Genomic DNA, 19,718 nt, shown 5'->3' on the forward strand with positions numbered 1-19,718 from the left:
GAGATATTTTAGGAATAGTTTCCCTTCTTTCGTGTCTCAAGATCGTGCTATAGCAAGTTTCTTTAAGGAAACCATGTAGATTCATATTATGCACCCCTTATGTTCACTTTACCTTACTTTTAAGGTAATAGAAATAGTGAATTTCAAATTCCTAAAGACAGGGCTTTCTCAGACAGTCCCTACGGTCAGTTATGAGATTAGCAACAGACTCAAATAGTATCCCATTAGTTCATTATTGTTCCAAGGTCGTACAGATTTTATTTATGATACTAAGAAGTCATTCTTGATCCCAGAAGTTTAGTAGTAGTATAGTTGGGATAGTGTTATTCTATTTGATCAAATTATGTATTCATGGGATTAGATCAGTAGGCTTGAATAGTATGAGCTAAAAACTTAACTTTATTGACTCAAAATTAAGCATGAAGGTGTGAATGTGATATTAGCAGTGTATGAGGAATCTGAATCAGATGATGTGTTTAATAAGACAGGCAGGTGTTGAACAGAATGTAGGTATGTGATGGTAGATCAAGTGACCAAGTCAGACTCTCAAGATTCCAATAGTAGTGCCAGTATGTGTAGAAAAGCAGTAAAGGAAGATGATTCCCAACCCATCCTCTTCTCAGTACAAAGATTTTTACTTTAGCTATCACGAACTCCACTCAGGTCTTACATATCAACTCTATGGTCACGAACCATGCTCATGTATCTCTTTTTCCAAGATCATATATGAATTCAATTTCCACCTTAAGGAGTCCCTTTTACTCCGCAGTACGAGTCATGTTCCATGAGCACAATCTACTTTCACGCACTTTCCACGGGATCATGTGCGCCTGCAGTTTGCAGTATAAGGGGTTCAGTTCCAGCTCCCTTAGTATTACAAATTATGTCCCACGAGTACAGAAACTCTAGACTCAGGTCATGAAGCTCATGACTCATGTACGCGTATCATTCTTTCTAGTATACTTAGCTTCCATGACTCATACTATGCCCCTACAGATCAGATACATTTAGACTATGTTATGTATATCCTCAGTTCATACCTTATTGGTAAATCCAAACTATTGATATTTTATTCCTCAAGTTTCAGTCATGTGTCAAGTTTTGTTTGTATCTATTCATGTTTTAGGTCCTCTTGATTTACTCCTCCAGTTAGCCCTCCTTATGGAATAGTGTAGTGATAAGCAGTTGTTTAGATAAGAGAAGATTATTGCATGCTTACTTTGCACGAGGGTGTATTTGTGAAGATAGGGTTGAATGTCATGATAAATATCCAAGTAAGCATTTAGCAAGGGGTTGTATTTAGAAGTTGGGAAAGTACAAAGTGTAAGTGTTTATTTAGATCCTTGACTTATGTAAGTCCCCAGCATGTAGCCATCAAAAACTCAGTTGCTAACTCAATTATAGTTTTAGTATCCAACACTCAGTGATCATTGTTTAGTCCTTGAATTCAGTACTTCTGTACTAGCTATAGGCTTAGTTATAATGTCATTTTCAGTTCAGTAACCAGATTTGAAACTCAATTCAGTTCCAGACATGCTTTACCATAGCATTCAGGTTGTCAGTACTCAGTTATTAGTGTTTTAGTACCCCAGTTCATAGAATACCTCATAGCCATGTTGTATACTTGGTATCATATTCAAAAATAAAATAGACGTCATAAATCCATGCTCAGATACCTTATTCTACTCAGTTAGTCCTTATCTCCTATGTATAATACTTAAAAATCTCAGCCCAGCTATTCAGACAAAGTACAGTTTAGCTTTGCAGATCCAGTATTCAGCTATCAGCTATTCAGTTAATCAGATAAGTTAGTATATTTATACACTTGTGTTCAGCTTAGTTCATGTATCATGTCTCAGTTTCAGATCCTAGTTATTCATTCATGACTCAGTTCCTAGGTGTTTTGAACATCGCCTCAATTTCCCTTAGTAGCTTATCCAAGTTAGTATTCTTTGAGGGACATAGTGTCCAAAAGGGGAGATACATCATACCCCCAAACTTTCATGACATAAACATGTTGCTTTCTTTTCTTTTGATGAATCCAGTTTGGAGAACGGGTACTCATAAGATAACCCTCAAGCTCCAACTTCAGTCGTATGCCATGTTTTCAAGATTTAGTTCAGATCATGATATTTAGTATATCTACCACGTCTCAGACTTATTTATGTTCTCATGTTTCCGATCATGCATATGGAGTAATTAATCTCAAACTTATCGGTATTATCAGTTCAAGGAAACAGTTTTCCTTAAACTTACTTATTCTCATGTTCATATTTCAATGCCAAACTTGGTATTCAGTTCCATGCTCAGTTTTCAGTTCAAACTGATACCTTTACAATTGCATGTTCATGAGTAAGTTTAGTCATGGATTCACGTATCAGATATGTGTGATCAGCTCATTAGTACTTTTAGTCGTGCATTCACGTATTATGTCAGTCATATAATCATGGATCAGTTTTGCATGGATTCATCATTTTAGTTACGCATCAGATATGCATTCTCATTTTGACAAAACTTACTTTATTAGAATCCTCAGTCTTATATTCATGAATCAGCTTTCCCTGCATCAGATATGTATGTTCAGTATGTTGTGCTCAGTTTTTAGCCATGCCAGTCATGAACTCATGTTTCAGTAGTGTATGTATTGTATGTACTTCATCTTATCATCTCTCCTACTTCAATTAATTTCCATTCGAGGATGAATGTTCCAAAGAGGGAGATATTGTAATACCTCGTATGTTTCTAAGCTAGGAGATGAACCTTTTTTCCTACATATGAAACCTCCTATCCTGTGAATAGCATTTTAGTGCATGACTTACAATAAGTATCCTAGCGAGAATATAGCTTATTATACATTAAGCATGTTCATATGAGTCACTTAAGGTAATACAAGCTAAGAGCTTTTGAATCCATCAAGTTTTAGTGTTTGATTTTGCAATGGTCATTTTTGAATGATTACAATTCTATGTTAATTTGGTATTTTGGCTGACTTAGACCAACCAAATTGTAGAGAATTTAATTATCTTTCCAATGATATAAATTTCAACTTAATACAATACCCAAGCGAAAAGTTATGCCCTTTTTCATGAGAGACAGTAAGGATAGGCGATTGGTTAGGCGCCGCCGAACCCAAACATAGGCGATTGGTTAGGCACCGCCCAATCTAGCTTAGGATATCACTTGGGTGCCACCTAAGTCAGTTCTGGGTGCCAAAAACACTCTGTTTTGAGTTATTGTAAGGGTAATTAAGTCTTTTAACACTCCTTACACGTCCCTAAACTTAACCCTATGAAATATATAGCTTCTAAACACATTCCAACCCTATTAACATCTCAAAGCTCATCATCCAAGAGCACTAAAAGAGAAAAACAACTAGGGTTGTATAATTAAGCTTGAAGATCCAATTTCAAGGAAATTCGTCCATCAATCATCAAGAACCTCCCTTCCAAGGTATGCGTAGTGTTCATCCACGGATTTCTTTTGTCCGTGAAGTTCAAGAATCAATCTTTAAAATACAAAAGCTTTGTTGATTGTGGTGATATGATCATACCCATGTTGATTCTTGTTTGTTTTGCTATATAATAGTATCGTGACTATATATCTCATGAAAGTTATGTTGTTAGTTGAAAAACATGATCTTTAGATGGATTGATAGAATGCAAGGATGAAATCCACCTACGCCTTAAAGTATGCATACAAGGTGTTCGATAAAATACCTAGTATGTTAGAGCTTCATATTTACATGATTTCATGATATCTAAATAACAAGTTCATGTTACTCATACACTCTAATATGAATTTTCATGCAAATTATGTGTTGTTATTGTTGTGGTATAAAGCATGTTTGATAAGGGAGATATAAATTATGTACACAACATATATCCATGCTTTCCCTACAATGTTTGAGATGTTGAATAAATACATAAAGTATAATATCCCCATATCATTAAAATATGAACTAAACGTTACTTGTTGTCGTTCCCTTATGCTTGAATGGTTTCCATGCGGTTGCTATGAATAGTATATGTTGTCGAAATGCCCATGATATTAGAATATGAGATTTATGACTTGATTAAAAGAATTACTATTCATGATAGATATTATGATGACCATGTACTTCATGAAATCCCCCACTCATGTAATATGGATTTTTATTGATTGTCGTGTACTCAAGAAATTCAAGTTGTGTCAGTTTCCTTCCATCGAGTCCTGGGGGTACTTGTACCCAAAAAATATAGCTGTCTACCTAGAGCCATATCATATTTTCATGATACTCTCAGTAAAGCCATGATCTATAGAATTTAGTCAGTCATGTCACTCAGGAAAACTCAGAAATCTCAGTAATCTGAGTAGTCCAGTAATCTCAGTAATCTCAATGCTCAGTAACCTCAGCAACCTCAGTATTCACAGTCAATCTCAGTAACTTCAGTACTCGCAACCAGTCCTCAGAACTCAGTACATTCTATCAGTCATCGGAATCCAGTAAACTTAGTTTAGCTCCGCTAAACAATACCACTAGTATCAGTCCAGTTAATCAGTATCATTTCAGCTAATCAGTTCAGTTCAGTTATTCAGTTCAGCTTATTTATTCAGTTCACTGTCCTTCAGATGGGAGTAGAAGTTAGCAGCGAGTGAACCCAAGGATGGGAACTCACCTGCCAGTTCAGGGTGTAATTCTTAGCAGTCGTCCTTGTGTTTTAGAACTACGTAGCCAGCTAGGTTGAGACATCTTAACCCGTCAGACTAGGGTTGAAGAGGTGGCTTAACCCGTCATTTTAGGACTTTCACCATTCACATTTGAGTACCTTCCAGTATAGGGTTTCACAGCTGTCCTTACCAGTGATGCGGTATTGACACCCCTTCAGTCGGGGCAGAGATTGGACCCCAACTTAGTTGTTATAGAATATTTGGGGCATGCCAGTTAGATAAATACTTTCCACAGTTTCAGTTAAAGATTTCAGGACTATCAGCTATAGCTACCCAGTCTCAATAAAGAACTCAGATAGTTCTTCAGATTTTAGTATATCAGGACTGTCAGATATAGTCAACTCAAAAATAGAATTGAACTCAGATAGTTTCCTTCAGATTTGTGGATTGTTAGATACATTAACTAATGCTATCAATAACAAAAGTTATAAGAACTCATGCTATCAGTACTCAGCTTCAGGACTATCATATACAGTCAATCAAACCAGTTCTTCATAATTCGAACTGTCAGAAATAGTCATTCCTTTATAGTAATTTAGTATCAGTCTCCCAGTATTCAGTAATATAGTATCAGATCCATCACTTATTAGTGATTTACATATCAATATCAGTAAACTCAGTCATTCAAAATATCATTATCAGTATACTCATGTTGTCAGTATTCAGACTCAGTAGTCAGTATCTCCACGAGTTCACAGTTACATATGCATGTATGTACTCTCACATTTATATCAGTCAGTATTTTTCATGCATATAACTCTTTGCATTTAGCATACCTCACTCGTATACTCAGTATATTCAGACGTACTGACGTCTTTGTGCTATAGTGCTTTCTCTTATGTTACACCATAGGTTCAGAGGCATGTGCTCCTAATCAGCAGTAGATTCCAGGATCAACAATCAGAGTTAGATGTGAGTCCTCATCTTTCGAGGACATGATGATTCATTTTTATTAAAGTTTTTAGTTTATTTCAGTAGTTGGAGTTAGTTGGGGACATGTCCCATCAACTCTTTATTTAGTTCAGTTAGAAGCTTTCAGACTAGATATCAGATTAGATGTTCAAACGTTAGTATTTATGTTTCTTTTTGGTATTGTTATACCACATTTTTCAGATATGCATCAGTATTGCATATTTTATGAGATATTATGTAGTTTACAGGTACAGATATTAGTCATGGGTTAGCTTGTTGTCCTTTGGGATCATGAGAACCGTGTAGCATTTCAGTTCAAAAAATCGGGGCGTTACAGTCAACACCCTTCAAATTAACTTTGTTAGTGACCACATCCTTTACGTACTTAGCGTACTTCGGCATTCCCTACAAAACATCTTAAAGAATAAGATTAATGTGAAGCTCTCTGAATGTGTCAAAGAACTTCTTGAAGCATACATCCTCCTTCACTTATCTAAGCATTTGTGGAAAAAGTGGTGGTAGTCTTTGCTTAACCTTTTTAGCATTATTTGTTTTTGAGTATTCAAACTTCCTCGAATTTTCATCAACTTTGTCACCTATCTACTTGGGAACTATCTTCAAATCTACCTCCTTAGTTGTCTTTAGAAGTTCTTAATTTAGATCTTTACCATTCTTCAAAGTGATTGCCTTCACTTATTTAGGAGATTCAGTATCACTTGGCAAACTACTTTGAGGCATGGTATCTTGTGCTCCTGTCATCTGACTTATCTGCATCTCCAAGTTCCTTATAATAATCCACTGACACTTTATATCTGATGCCAACTATGCTTTAGAAGCTATGAGTTATTTCAGCATCTCTTACATATGACTAGTTTGAGTTGTGGCCTGATTCCCTTGAACCTGCTGTTGCTAGTTTTTCTATGATGGAATTGGTGGCTGAGTTTGCCTCTTTTGATTATAGGAGTTCCCATAATTTGTCCTTTAAGCATTGCCCACAAATATTAGTGACTCGGGATTTTCATCACACATAGCTGCATACTGACCACTGTTGCCACAAACCTCACACCATGTATTTGTGTGATGAATTGCATTAGCTATTGCTACATGCTGTGTAACCCCCAATTTTATATTACTAAGTTGAGTAGTTAACTTATTTGCTAGTGTAGCAATTTGAGATAATATAGAAGTAAAATGGTCCACATCCAATACACTTGCAACTCTTTTTAGAGAACTTCTTTAGTCAGTATGCCACTCAGGATTCCCTTGTGCAATCTGGTTCAACAAGGTGTATAACTTATCATATGTTAATTCCAATGCTTGACCACCTGCAGCTGAATCTAGAAAAATTTGTGTATTGTGATCAAGTGACTCAAGAAAATGTGAGCTAGTACCTCATTAGACTACTGATGATGTGGAGAGTTCTTAAAAAGATCTTTGAATCTCTCTCATGCATGATATAAGTTCTCATCTATCCTGTGTTTGAATCTCACAATCTCATTGAACATTCTTATAGTCTTTCCAGATGGAAAGAATTAGATGAGGAACTTCCAGGCTAAGTCATACCAGGTTGTGATTGAACTTGTTGGATCTGTATTCAACAAATTATTCCCTTCCCCTACAATGAAGGGGAAAAGTGTCAGCTTAACATAGTCAGTTACACACCCGTAGGGATGAATGGGTCACTGATCTCCAAGAAGTTCCACATGTAAACTTGTAGATCTTCATGTGAAGCCCCATAAACTATCCACTGCTGATAAAAAGTTGCATTATGTTCTGTTTTAGCTCAATGTTACCTATAATAGTTGGTTTTTGAAAAAGGGAGGTCAAATTCATCGGACGTGGGATTGACACTTCACGAACAGTCCTTTGGGCTGGTGGATCTTCATCCATTAGAGCAAGATTGTCTTTTTCCTCTTGAATTTATAGGATGCGTTAGAGAAGGAATTCTTCTCTCCTATATTAATGAAAGTGTTGGTTGGGTTTGGGGCTTGGTTCAACCAATTCCCTATCCCTTGCTAACTTACTAGTCTACAAACCTATTTTCTGCAAATTCAATACCAAGACTAGGCGTAAAGCACAAAAAAAATCTATAAAGTAAAACTAAAGCTAAAATAGTTGCCAATATACAAGTCCTTAGAAATGGCACCAAAAAATTACTGTGCACACGCAAGTGTACGTGGTCTTACCAATTAATACAGTGTCCTTAAATAAAGCCGAATATTGATACCTTATAGACTTTTATAAACAACTATTAAATTTTAATTCACTTATTGAGATTAATCGGTGCAAACACAACAAAAAGAGTTTGTGGGTTGTAAATTGGAAATTAAAGTAAACAATATAATAATGTAAGAGCTTGGACAATCAATAAATACAAAACTCTAGTTAAAGCTCTGTGAACAATTGTACTAAGCTATTGAACTTTATTGGTTAGATTACTTATCTTGGTTGTTGATTTGCAGGGTTTATAGTATGATCATGGTCTCCAGATACTCTAATCTTGTACCTAACTGGACATTACAACTATACTATTGAGTAGGGACACATTAAGATGTTATCTTTCACGTGAACCAAATAAAACTTCTAGGTATATCCGTAGCCTAGACGCTAATTCAAATCCCTTATTTTATAAAATAATAAGAACTTTTTTCTATTTATCCCCACATTTTATACTCTTATTTCCCCTCCCGGTTCACAAAGATGGCAATGGATGTATTCTAAGGGTTGGGAATCATTAAAATTGTTATAAAAAGGTTAAATAAACAACCAAATAAGATAATCAATCAATACCAAATCAATTCAAAGCAATAGTAATCATGTTCTTAGCCATAATTCCAGAAAAGGTATCTACTCAAGGATATAAGTGTAATCACCATGGATGGATACAATATAAAATGCATAAACTAACTAATGTAAAGAAATAAGAACACTATTTGAAGTGTTTTCCATCCCTTTTCCAAGATTCAAAGTCTTCCAAGGTGTATAATATCTATTTCAAGTGTCCTATTTATAAGAGGACAATTTGGCAGTTGTGGGAATAGGGTGTGCGCTGCGGGGCTTATAACCTAGGAATAGGGTGTGTGCTGCACTTTCTATTCCTATAGGACCAGGGTGTGTGCCACCTCACATATTTCATGGGAATAGGGTGAGCTTCATAGGGTTCATTCCCTAGGAATAGGGTGTGCACCACGGAGCTATTCCCATACCCACACTTGAATTCAACTTGTAAGCCATATCCACGTCTTGTGTTTTTGTCCTTCAATACAAAGCCTTGTGATGTTATTTCCAATTGATTTCCATCTTGTTTATCATACATATATCATCATAATAAACTCACCAAGAATCCTATAGTATCAATCACCACGGATTAGAGCTCAAAACAACACATAATCCATAATGATTAACTAGAAACTTAAGCTAAGAACTAGTTTCGCTCTATTAATCTTTAGCTTAGTGTTTTAACTCTTGACTTGATTCAGTTGAACCTTGAACACTATAAACAAGTTTTATCATACATAATTACATAATAATAAAGTTAGGAACTCAATAAACCCATTAGAATCCATCGTGATCAACTAGAACAAAACCTAGCTCAAGCTATTAACACTAGTTTTCTCATTGGAAATCTAGGTGACCAAATTAAGTAAAAACTTGTTTGGAAAACACATTAAACATTTTAATAAAATACTTAAACACTTAGATGCTCAATTATATCATCTCTAACACATTATGCACACAATTTTTCCTCAAAACAAGTATAAATAAGCTCTCATAACAACACTAAGGTACATATATCTACCTCAGATCATAACTTAGCTTCTAGAGTCTGAATAGTTTTTTCTGCTAGCCCATATAACTACGGGTAGAAAGTAGTACTAAGACTCAACTTAGTCCATATACCATGATTAAAAGATCACCATAAATGAAATGAAAACTGAGTACCTTGATCCAAAATGATTGAAACAGGCATACCATGCAACTTTATGACCTCCTGAAGGAACAAATTACATAGCCATTGGCAGAATAGGTAGTCCTCACTGGAAAGAAGCGACCAGACTTAGTCATCCTATCCACGATGACCCAAATAGAGTCACACTAATTCTACAACCATGGACGGCAAATAATGAAATACTTATTAGTTACCTCCTATTTCTGCATCGGTAGCTCAATCTCCTATATTATCCCACCTTCACTTGCAGGCACAACATACACATAGCTACAAAGTTGGCTACTTCCTGCTTCATATTATTCCACTAATACACACCTTTGAGATCATGATATATCTTTGTTGAACTGGGATGAACTTTTCTAGTGGACCAAAATATAGTCAATGAAGACAATCATGAATAAATCTAAAAACTAATGAAAGACCCTATTCATCAAATCCATGAATGCCTCTGGGGCATTGATCAAATCAAAGGACATGATCAAGAATTAAAAATGTCCACACCGGGTACAAAAAGCTATCTTTGGGATATCCACCTCCCTAAGCATTAACTGATGATTCTCGGACCAAAGATCAATCTTAAAGAAGAATTTGGCACCTTTAAAATGATCAAAGAGATTATCTATCCTCAGAAGTGGGACTTATTCCTTGCCACTACCTTGTTCAGCTGTCGGTAATCAATGCACATCCAAAGGGAACCATCTTTGTTACACATGAATAACACTAGTGTACTCCATGGAGACACACTAGGACAGATAAAACCCTTGTCTAAAAGATCCTTTAATTTCTCCTCAAGTTCCTTTAACTCCGACGGAGCCAGTCTATATTAGGGGAATACTAAGAAGGTCGTTAAGAAAGACCTCAAGAAATTCATTCACTAATAGGATAGAATGTAAAGAAAAACCTTTCGAGTTAGAATCTTTATCTCAGACAAGATAACAGAGACACCCCTTGGAGATTAATCTCTAAGCTCTAACATAAAGGAACCACCCTCCCACTTAATAACTAACTCATTAGTGAATTTAAAGATGACCTTACGCATTTGATAGTTCAAAGAAGCATAGCAAAAGTGCAGCCAATCATCCCTAATATGATATTGAAATCAATCATATCTAATTCAAATAGATCTACCGAAGTCTCCTGACTACCAACTGATACCATACAACCCTTTTATACACTCTTCTAGAAACCTCTGAGTCACTCATTGAGGTAGAGAAAAAAAAGGTCAAAATTACACTCGGGACAAAAACCCAAATACACAGTCACAAATGGTCACATAAGAAAGAGTAGGCCTCATATTAAGAAAATAGCATACATCATGGGAAAAAATTTTTAACATACCAATAATGACATCAGGGGATGCCTCAGAGTCCTAACGAGAAGCAAGGGGGTATAAGAAAGCTAGCTTGTGGCGGTACTAGAAGTAGAAATAGCCTCCTTTTATGTTGGAGCTGATGAAGAGGAGATCGGAACGTTATTAGACCCAGAAACAACCCTATAAGGACAATCACATTGCATATAGAAAATTTAACCATAATAAAAACATTAGTTTCTCCTTTTCTCACATTGACCATGGTGTGGCTGACTACAAAATCTGTAAGGAGGATATGATAGAGCAGAATAAGCCCCACCAGCCTGAGATTGGGCACCTTATGCCCTATTCCTTCCACCATACTAAGAAAAATAATCACCCGACAACTTCGGGTAAGGGGAACTAGCCGTAGAGAAAGAACCAGAACTCCCTGACTTTTTCTTAGGACATCTTCCCCAATCTCTACCACTCTATTGCTGTCCTCCACCCTAATTAGAAAATCTAAATTTCTTATTTTTCCTCACACCAATCTTAGAATGCTTCTTCTTTTCTTCTTCAAACTACTACATATACACCATAGGTTGAGAAATATCCATATCAATGTTCAACTAGGTAGCTTTACTCGTTATAATCTACTCATGGGACAACCTAAATAAAAACTTATGCATTCTAGCTCTCATGCTAGACACCAACTCAGGAGCATACCTGGAAAGCTAAAGGAATTTTAAGGCATACTCCTTGACCGTCATCCTACCTTACTTCAGATTATAAACTATTTCTCTATTTCCTTCCTCAACTCTTAAGGAAAGAAGTGGTCCAAAAAGGCACTAGACAAGTTATCCTACCATATAAAGGCAGCTTTACCTCCCCTAGACTTTTCCCATTCTTTGTACCACTGTTACACCATATCCTTCAATTGGTAGAAATCAAACTTCAAATCTTTAATATCTGAAGTATGCATAATCCGTAAGACCTTTTTCATCTCATCAATAAGAGCTTAAGGATCTTCCTCAACCTTAACACTAGTAAAAGTTAGAGGACTCAACCTCATAAATTGCCCAACCTTTATGGCCTAAGAATATACAGTACTATGCTCAGATTGAGAAACTACCAGTTGAGCAAACATATGAATAGACTGGTGAGACTTAGCATTCATCACATCAACCTGGAGAGCTTGAAAGGGCTAGAGGGAACTGGTGGAACTCCAGAAAGACAATCAAGAATTGTATCCCTAGACTGTGTTTGAACCTTATAAATAAGGAGTGTCCTATCAATAGTTCCCCTAAGTGGAATAAAGGAGTTTTCATAAACTTCAGATAATTTGAGAGGCATGTTCTTAAAAAATGAGCAATCAAGAAATTAGAGAAATACAAGACCTTAGACTCTATAGCTCTTAGTAAGACAACAAGAAAGGGAAACATTCCAAAATATCTCTTAGCCTCTCTCTTATAAGTGTGGCGAGCTACACACCCATTAAAGATACTCTACTTAATTTAACTTTAAGGACACCTAATTAACCATAAAACTATTTGTGATATAAACTTTTTCAATACCCAAACCAGGACCTGGCCAAGATGGGTATCTCAAGTCCCATATAGACTGAAAATTGTCCCTTTCATCTAGCCTAACCAACCGTATAATAAGATAGCATAGAATAAAACTAATAATAATTTATGAGAAGTCTATAGAAACTATCGGCAACCGGACAACCATCCGTTACCAAAAAACCAACCAAACCACCCTAGTCCACACTAATCCAACAAAACATCTAGAAAACTAAAATCAATAAAATTTTGGGACATGCCCTCGACTATAGGTAAAACCAAGTCTAAAAAAGTTCTAATACTTAGGAAATAAAGACCATGAAATGAAGCCTTCCAAAGTATAGAAGCTCATCACTTCAATGTCAACTCACAAACTAACTTGAGCACCTGATAATTGTGCAGGAAAAATAGAAGAGGTTATGGTACCTGCATCGCATGGGGATACGACATCTAAAGTCAATTAGCGATTAGAGCACTACCATGTAAATCAAGGATAGAGGAATAAAATAATGCCATTATTAAAAACCAAATCAAATAACCATATGCAATCACATACATATATATATAGTGCTGGGATAGAAAACAAGGTTTAGAATGCACTTAAAACATTAACCAGGGTTGTGTAGCATAGTTGTCATATAAAAGGGCACCCATGGGCTATATTTGCCTAAATCTTGCCTAGCTAGAAGGGCCTCAGTGTGTATAGTCACACAAACTAGAAAATAACTATATCTGTGCAAGCCTTTATGGGGGACTCGAACCTTCCATCATAGACAAGGTGAGTTAAGAACCAATGTATACTTTATGGGGGACACAAACCTCCCATTCTTATATTCATTTGGGTGACTCAAACCTCCTGGTCAAATAGACACCTATACCGGCTAGCGCGATTTCTAATGTTAGTGTTTTGGACTCCACTTTCATGGCCCGACTACACATCCCTCTTTAAAGCTTAATTAAAAAATTTATTTCACATGCAAAACCATTAATCTAATTAATTACAAAAGGCATTCTATTGGTATTGGCATACCAACCCCTCTTGCAAGCGCACACCATGCCATAACCATTATTAATCAACTTAGGAATCAAACCTATTGTCTAAACAAAGACATAAATTCAATTCAACATTTTAGGGACTCAAAATTAATAGGTATTTCAAATCAATTTTTGGACAACAAGGCTTTCATAAAACCATTTAACAATCATTAACATCCTTAGGCCAATGATTTAGTTGAAAACACTATTCAACTTAAGACAAGATCATCCTTATTGATAATTTCACAAACAGGTTGAGGGCATACCATTATGAAATTTGAAATCTAATAAATTTAGGGTTAAACATGAACCATTTATTAATTCACAATTCCCATGTACCCATAAGTGCAAAACCATTATCAAAACATGTGAAATCATAATTTAAACCATGAGAAAATAATAATCAACATTATACATTCAAACCCTCAACCATGATTTTCAAAACCACTATTAATGACTTATGAACAATGCTTTAACTATATGATTTTAGTGAACTAACAATAAGGCAAGAGTAATATTCCTGTGTTATGAAGATTCACGAAGATAATTTGATCTTTAAGCTTTTAGATGACCACTTTGAAGAAACCCTAGCCCAATTTTTCTTTAGATGTTTTAGAAGGAGTTTAAAGAGTGCTTGATCTTATAAAGTGTGTAATGAATGACCAAAAAGTGTTATAATTTATGGGGTCTTAGAGGATGATTATGGGAAATGTCCAAAATACCCTAAACTTAAAAGTTGTAAAAAGTTCGCAGGTGGCTTTGAATCAAGTCATTAAGTCATCAACACAACATATGACCCTTACCATTAATTAATCAACAAAATAAAAAATTGGACGTCATACACTGTCAAACTTACAACTTCCTACTCCCACTCATCACTAGACTATTCAACTTGTATGATCTAGTCATGATCAGTACAAAACACAAAGGGCTTAACACTAGACAACATATGACTGGACCCTAAGTATTTATCATATGATTATACGACTCTGGAGGATTCTCTCATAACCTAGATAGAACTTGGATAATAACATACTATTTAATATACAACTAGGGTCACCTGACCCGTAACCACACCATATGACTCGTATAGTATGTCATAAGAAGAACAGAGAGCCTAAAGCTTAGAAAATTTATAAAGGCCAAAGTATAAGGCATTTCAAAAAATAGAGGGAACATAATCCTAGTGTTCACCTATGACTAATTACAACTTAAGTTAATATACTTACTTTCTCGAGATTACTACACAAAACCCCTCATTAAATTTTTTTGTTCTACCTATTTACTACAACTACTGAGATCCATGATTCTACGTATTCCCTTGGGATTTGACCCCAATATTTATAGGGTTACTATATTTTGATAGCCACTGTATCATCTTCTAAGATAAGGTATAGTTTATACGTCATCAATAAATTTGTTGGATGAGGACTAAAGATAGGCTTCAAAGAAGGTTCTTTAGAGGTATAAGGAAATTAAAGAAGTTACTTGGGCAACTGAAAAGGACATCAAGTTCAAATATCAATTCTTGTTCCAAGTATTGGATGAAAACACTTAAGGTATGATTATCATTATCCTTTTTGTGGCATTTCTAAATTTGTTATTTGGGTATGTGTGCATCCTTTCTTATGATCTTACTAATAGGTACCTTAACTTCTCATTTAGGGATAATGATCCTCGGGGAAGGGTTAATACAACACCTTAAGTTTTGGGACTCTAGAATTTGATCACTTACTTGGTAACAACTCTGGTGATGAGTCGTACCCACCCATCGCAATTCATAGGGTTTTTTTAATTGTCTAATTAGTAACATTACTATAGGATTATATATTGATCATGACTTAGCCCTCACAAGTTGTAAGGTCTGGTCACAAGTCATAGGGTATGACTCATGAAAATTCTAGTAAGGTGACCCTGAGTTTCTGCTCAGGCCACGAATCATGGTGTTGACTCAAGACTAGTGACCACGAGTCATTACCTGACTTGTAGCGACTGGTGATAGTATTCAACATGTTTTAAGTGGTGTTATTTAGGTATTTTCCTTCCACCTATTATTTCCCATGACTTACAACACCCTAAAGGCCCCATAATTCTACATTACGCAATCATAAACATCATTCTCTTTTCATAAACTTCTAAAGCAAGGGAAAGGCTAGGATTTCTAAGGATTAAACACCTAGGGATCAATCAGTGGTTTTCTCTCAAAATTGTTTTAGTATCCAAATATGTATCTCTTCCCTAAATTGATTATCATACGATAATATGTTTAATTATTGTCCATATGGATTTAATTATTGGTTTTGAATGTTTGTTGAGGGATTTGGAATGGATATAGTGTAAATTAGTTTTCCATGGTTTTAAATCAGTCAAGCAAGGTTAATCTCATCGTTATGAATTTAATATATGGATGGGTATGGGAATTGGAATGGGTAACATGGGTTTTACTAAATTTTGTGGTTTAATGGTTTGAAATTGGTTTTACCCTCAACCCAACTTGTGTAAATGGTTTTGAACATGGAAATACATAAGGTTTAACTAACTTTTGTAACTTTTCATTGCATAAAAGGTTTATAGAACTTAAAAATGGTTTCTTGGAAAGCCTTGGTGTCCATGGATTGGGTTTTAATTGGAAACTTTGCACTCAAATTTAGATATTTATTTTTTGAATGGCATAATGAAATTGACTTGCATGTGTAACATTATTTGGTATGACAATGCCAGTGAAAAATGACTAATTAAAAGAATCCTTAGTTAATGGATGGGAATGTGTAAATGGTTTTAATTTAGGCTTAAAGTCGGTTGTGTAGCTCATCGGGGAAGGTAGAGGTCCCTGAGTAACCGATACTAGAAACCACATCTGCCGGCGTGGGGGTCTTAGTTACTATGTGCATAGTTCACACTATATATATACTTTGGAATGGTTAGAGTCATCGATTCCTTAGAAATTCTTAATATTTTCTTTGTTCGTGCAGCTAACATGTACTTGGACCCTTTCAATAATAGATGGTGAACCCATAAAGTCTGTGGGTATCCGTAGGATGATTGGAGCTACACGGTCTTTGGACATGGCATTATTTTATCCTTTTTTGAGTTACATGCTAGCGCTCATCCCACTAACCATCCTCGAATTTTACATTGTTTTATGATGTAGGATCCTAGGGGTTCTTTGTTTACTTTGTGTAGAGTTAGGTTATTTTGATTTATCCATTGGTTAGCTTGAAGTGGTGAGCCTTCTTCTTCCAGAAGGCCTATTACTTCTTGGTTTCATTATGTTGCCTTAGACTATTACTTTTGGATTCCTTTTGGGAAAAGTAAGGGGCATGTCCAGACCTAGGTTTGTGATAGGTTTTGTTAGAGGATTTTGTGGACAATGTATGGGTGGTTACTATTTATTTACTCTTAATTTGAATTGAGTTATGTTTCTATCTTTCATGTTATATTTGGGTTGCTTCTGCTATTATATTTATCGTGCTTAGGTGACTAGGAAAAAAGGGTGATCTTCGGCCCTTAGTGGTCTTGAGATTCCCATTGCGAATTGGCTCGAGGTCGGGTCATGATAGTTATGGTTCCATAAGTGAATCTTGTTTATTTTTTATTGCTATTATTAACTTATTATATTTGGTTCCTTAGTGAGTTAGAACTTGGTGATTATTGTGATTATTATGCTAATGTATGAATCCATGAGTGATGCAGGATAGATTGACAAGTACTTGATATATCTCGTGTTTTTTATTGTGTCTTGAATTGAGGTATAATATTGCTAGAGTCATGGTTTGTTGATTGCTGGAGTCATGGTTTGTTGACTATGATATTGACTAGTAGTCGTGTAATCTTTTTGACTTGCACCTAATTGAAGCTTTTAAAGTGAATTGAAAAGGAATGTGTCACGTACTTAAGGTATTATCATATATTATGTGTAAATGGTTGTTCACATTTTACTAAGTTCTGGTTACTTGTTTATATTTTTATTTTTGATTGGTTGATAGCCCTATTAGTATACTGTTGTTTTTATGTACTGATGCTACATGTTCCCTTCTTTTATTGAGTGTAGATCATCTTTTGGCAACTATTTAAGACCTCAGATATGATTTAAATAGTGTTTGAACTCAAGGATGAGCTTCATATTCTGGACCGCCATAAGTTCTTTATTTGTTTTTTGGTCCATTTTTTTGGACTTAGACATTACTCATGTTTTTTGGTTGTACCCTTTATTGGAAACTATTCATGTTTCGGTACAATGGCTTTGTTATTTTATGGGGGTTGTTTAGATTTCCTAATTATTATTTTGGTTTAGTTATCGAATTGTTGGTTTTCTTTATGAAAAATGGATTAGTTTCAAAATTTTTCTAAGTGATGGATTGAATATTTGATTTAGATTGTTATCCATCTAAAGGCTTGCGTGGGTGCCTCTTTTAATTTCTTAAATTATGACAATTTTTTTATCAGATCCCTAGGTTTGTTGATATTATTGTACAAAAATGGATCTAGTAGAGGCATGATTAATGATACATAGACGTCTGTACTTTTTTATGAGAGTTATATCACCTTGTAAACTATCAATTCTCCCTTATTTCATGCTATAACATAATTACAATTGGCATTTAATGATCTAAATTTTTATCAGACTCTTTTATTCTTTTGTCAGTGGTTTAGAACAAAGCTAATAGAGTTAGAGCAGCAACCTCTGCACTAGTAATTCCAAGTGTAGAATTGACTATTAGAGTATGAGAAAGGGTAGGAGCAGAGGAAAAAAAAAGGTAACACCACAAGGAATAGAGCTCTGACAGTAGCAACTCAAGCTCATTAGAGATTAGTGACACCTCAACTACCCTATGATCATTATAAGGTGGTTGAGGCAGTATCTAAGGATGATATATAACAGGAGACAACACCAACTGGAGGTGAAACTCTTTCTTTGATGTCTTCTAAGGTTATTCAATAGGTTCTACCCTTTTTGAGTGGGTTAAAGGGTGCTGTAACCTCTCTTACTATGCCTCTAATTCAGATTCTAAGTACTCAGGCCGCTACTGCTTTTGCTCCTAGAATATAGAGCCCCAGTGATGGAGATATTTCCTTGTCTGGTGTTATGACCCATCGTTACTGGGACTGAGTATCATATATGGACGAAATTTCTAAAGATGAAACCTATACTTTTGTTGGCATTGAATGGATGATGCATTTGACTTTTTTGTTAATTTTTATAAAAGGCTACATAAGTTGGGTATTATAAAGCAATGCAGTGTTGAGTTTGTTACATTTTAGCTGCAGGGTGATGCCAACAAAGGTTGAGAGATTATGTGAAGTATCGATTACCATCTTTATCTCTATTGACACGGTATTAGTTTTATACTTTTTTTTAGAACTATGTACTCCGTACCTTCAGTGATCACAAGAAGCATGTTTTTTTATCCCTTGAGTAGGTAATATGTCAGTTACAACTTATAAAGCTAAATTCCATGCCTTGTTTCGTTATGGTACATAGTTGTTGGACATTAAAGAGGAAAGAATTTTGTTGTTCATCAAAGATTTTATTATTTATTTGCAGTTATTGATTGTATATATGAGTTCTTCAAGAAAGACCTTCAATGATATTACTGACTATGTGAAGAATCTTGAAGCAGTTAAACAGGTTAGTCATGCTAAGGTGTTAGCAAATAAGTCTCAAAATATGGGTAAATTTAATGTCTCATATTCTAGAGGTTACAATAAATAGGATTATCCATCTTTCCCTATTCAGTTAGCTCTACCAACTTCTATAGTGAGTCCAACAGGGACTACTCAGCAACTATAAGTCATAAAAGCCAAGGGGCTTCTTAAGTGTTTGCTAATAGCCCTATTTTTTAGTGAGGTTTTTACTCTTATGGTGCTACTGGGTACTTCTAAAGAGAGTGTCTGAAATAACCTAGTTTTGACCCTTAGAAAAAAATTTCTTGAAATTTATTAGATAGTGGGTTCAAATCCTAAACTTTTCAGTTGAATTAGTGTCTTTATTGGATGATGGGTTTGAGTCCCAAAGACAAATGAATGGTTTGCTGATTTATAATGGAAATGGCATGTGCTACACTTGCAAGTGGTGTTTGTATGACGATACCAATAGAGTTCCTTTGGTAAGTTAATGGTTGTGTATGTGAAATAATGTTTTTTAAATTAGGCTTTAAATTAGGATATGTTGTTGGGCCATGAAAGTGGAGTTCAAAGGACTAATACTGGAAACTACGCTAGCCAGTGCGGGTGTTATTATGACTGATGGTTCCAGTTCCCT

The 19,718-nt window shown here is 35.3% G+C and overlaps 1 non-coding gene across 1 annotated transcript; it reads left to right on the top strand.

Moving 5' to 3' along the window:
* The first annotated feature begins 7,021 nt into the window (after window positions 1-7,021).
* Window positions 7,022-7,125, top strand: LOC124886870. Its single transcript, XR_007044274.1, has one exon. It is a non-coding gene; the product is annotated as a small nucleolar RNA R71 (small nucleolar RNA).
* The last annotated feature ends 12,593 nt before the right edge of the window (window positions 7,126-19,718 follow it).

Source organism: Capsicum annuum, chromosome 8 (assembly GCF_002878395.1).
Source record: "Capsicum annuum cultivar UCD-10X-F1 chromosome 8, UCD10Xv1.1, whole genome shotgun sequence".
In the NCBI taxonomy this organism is placed as follows: domain Eukaryota; kingdom Viridiplantae; phylum Streptophyta; class Magnoliopsida; order Solanales; family Solanaceae; genus Capsicum; species Capsicum annuum.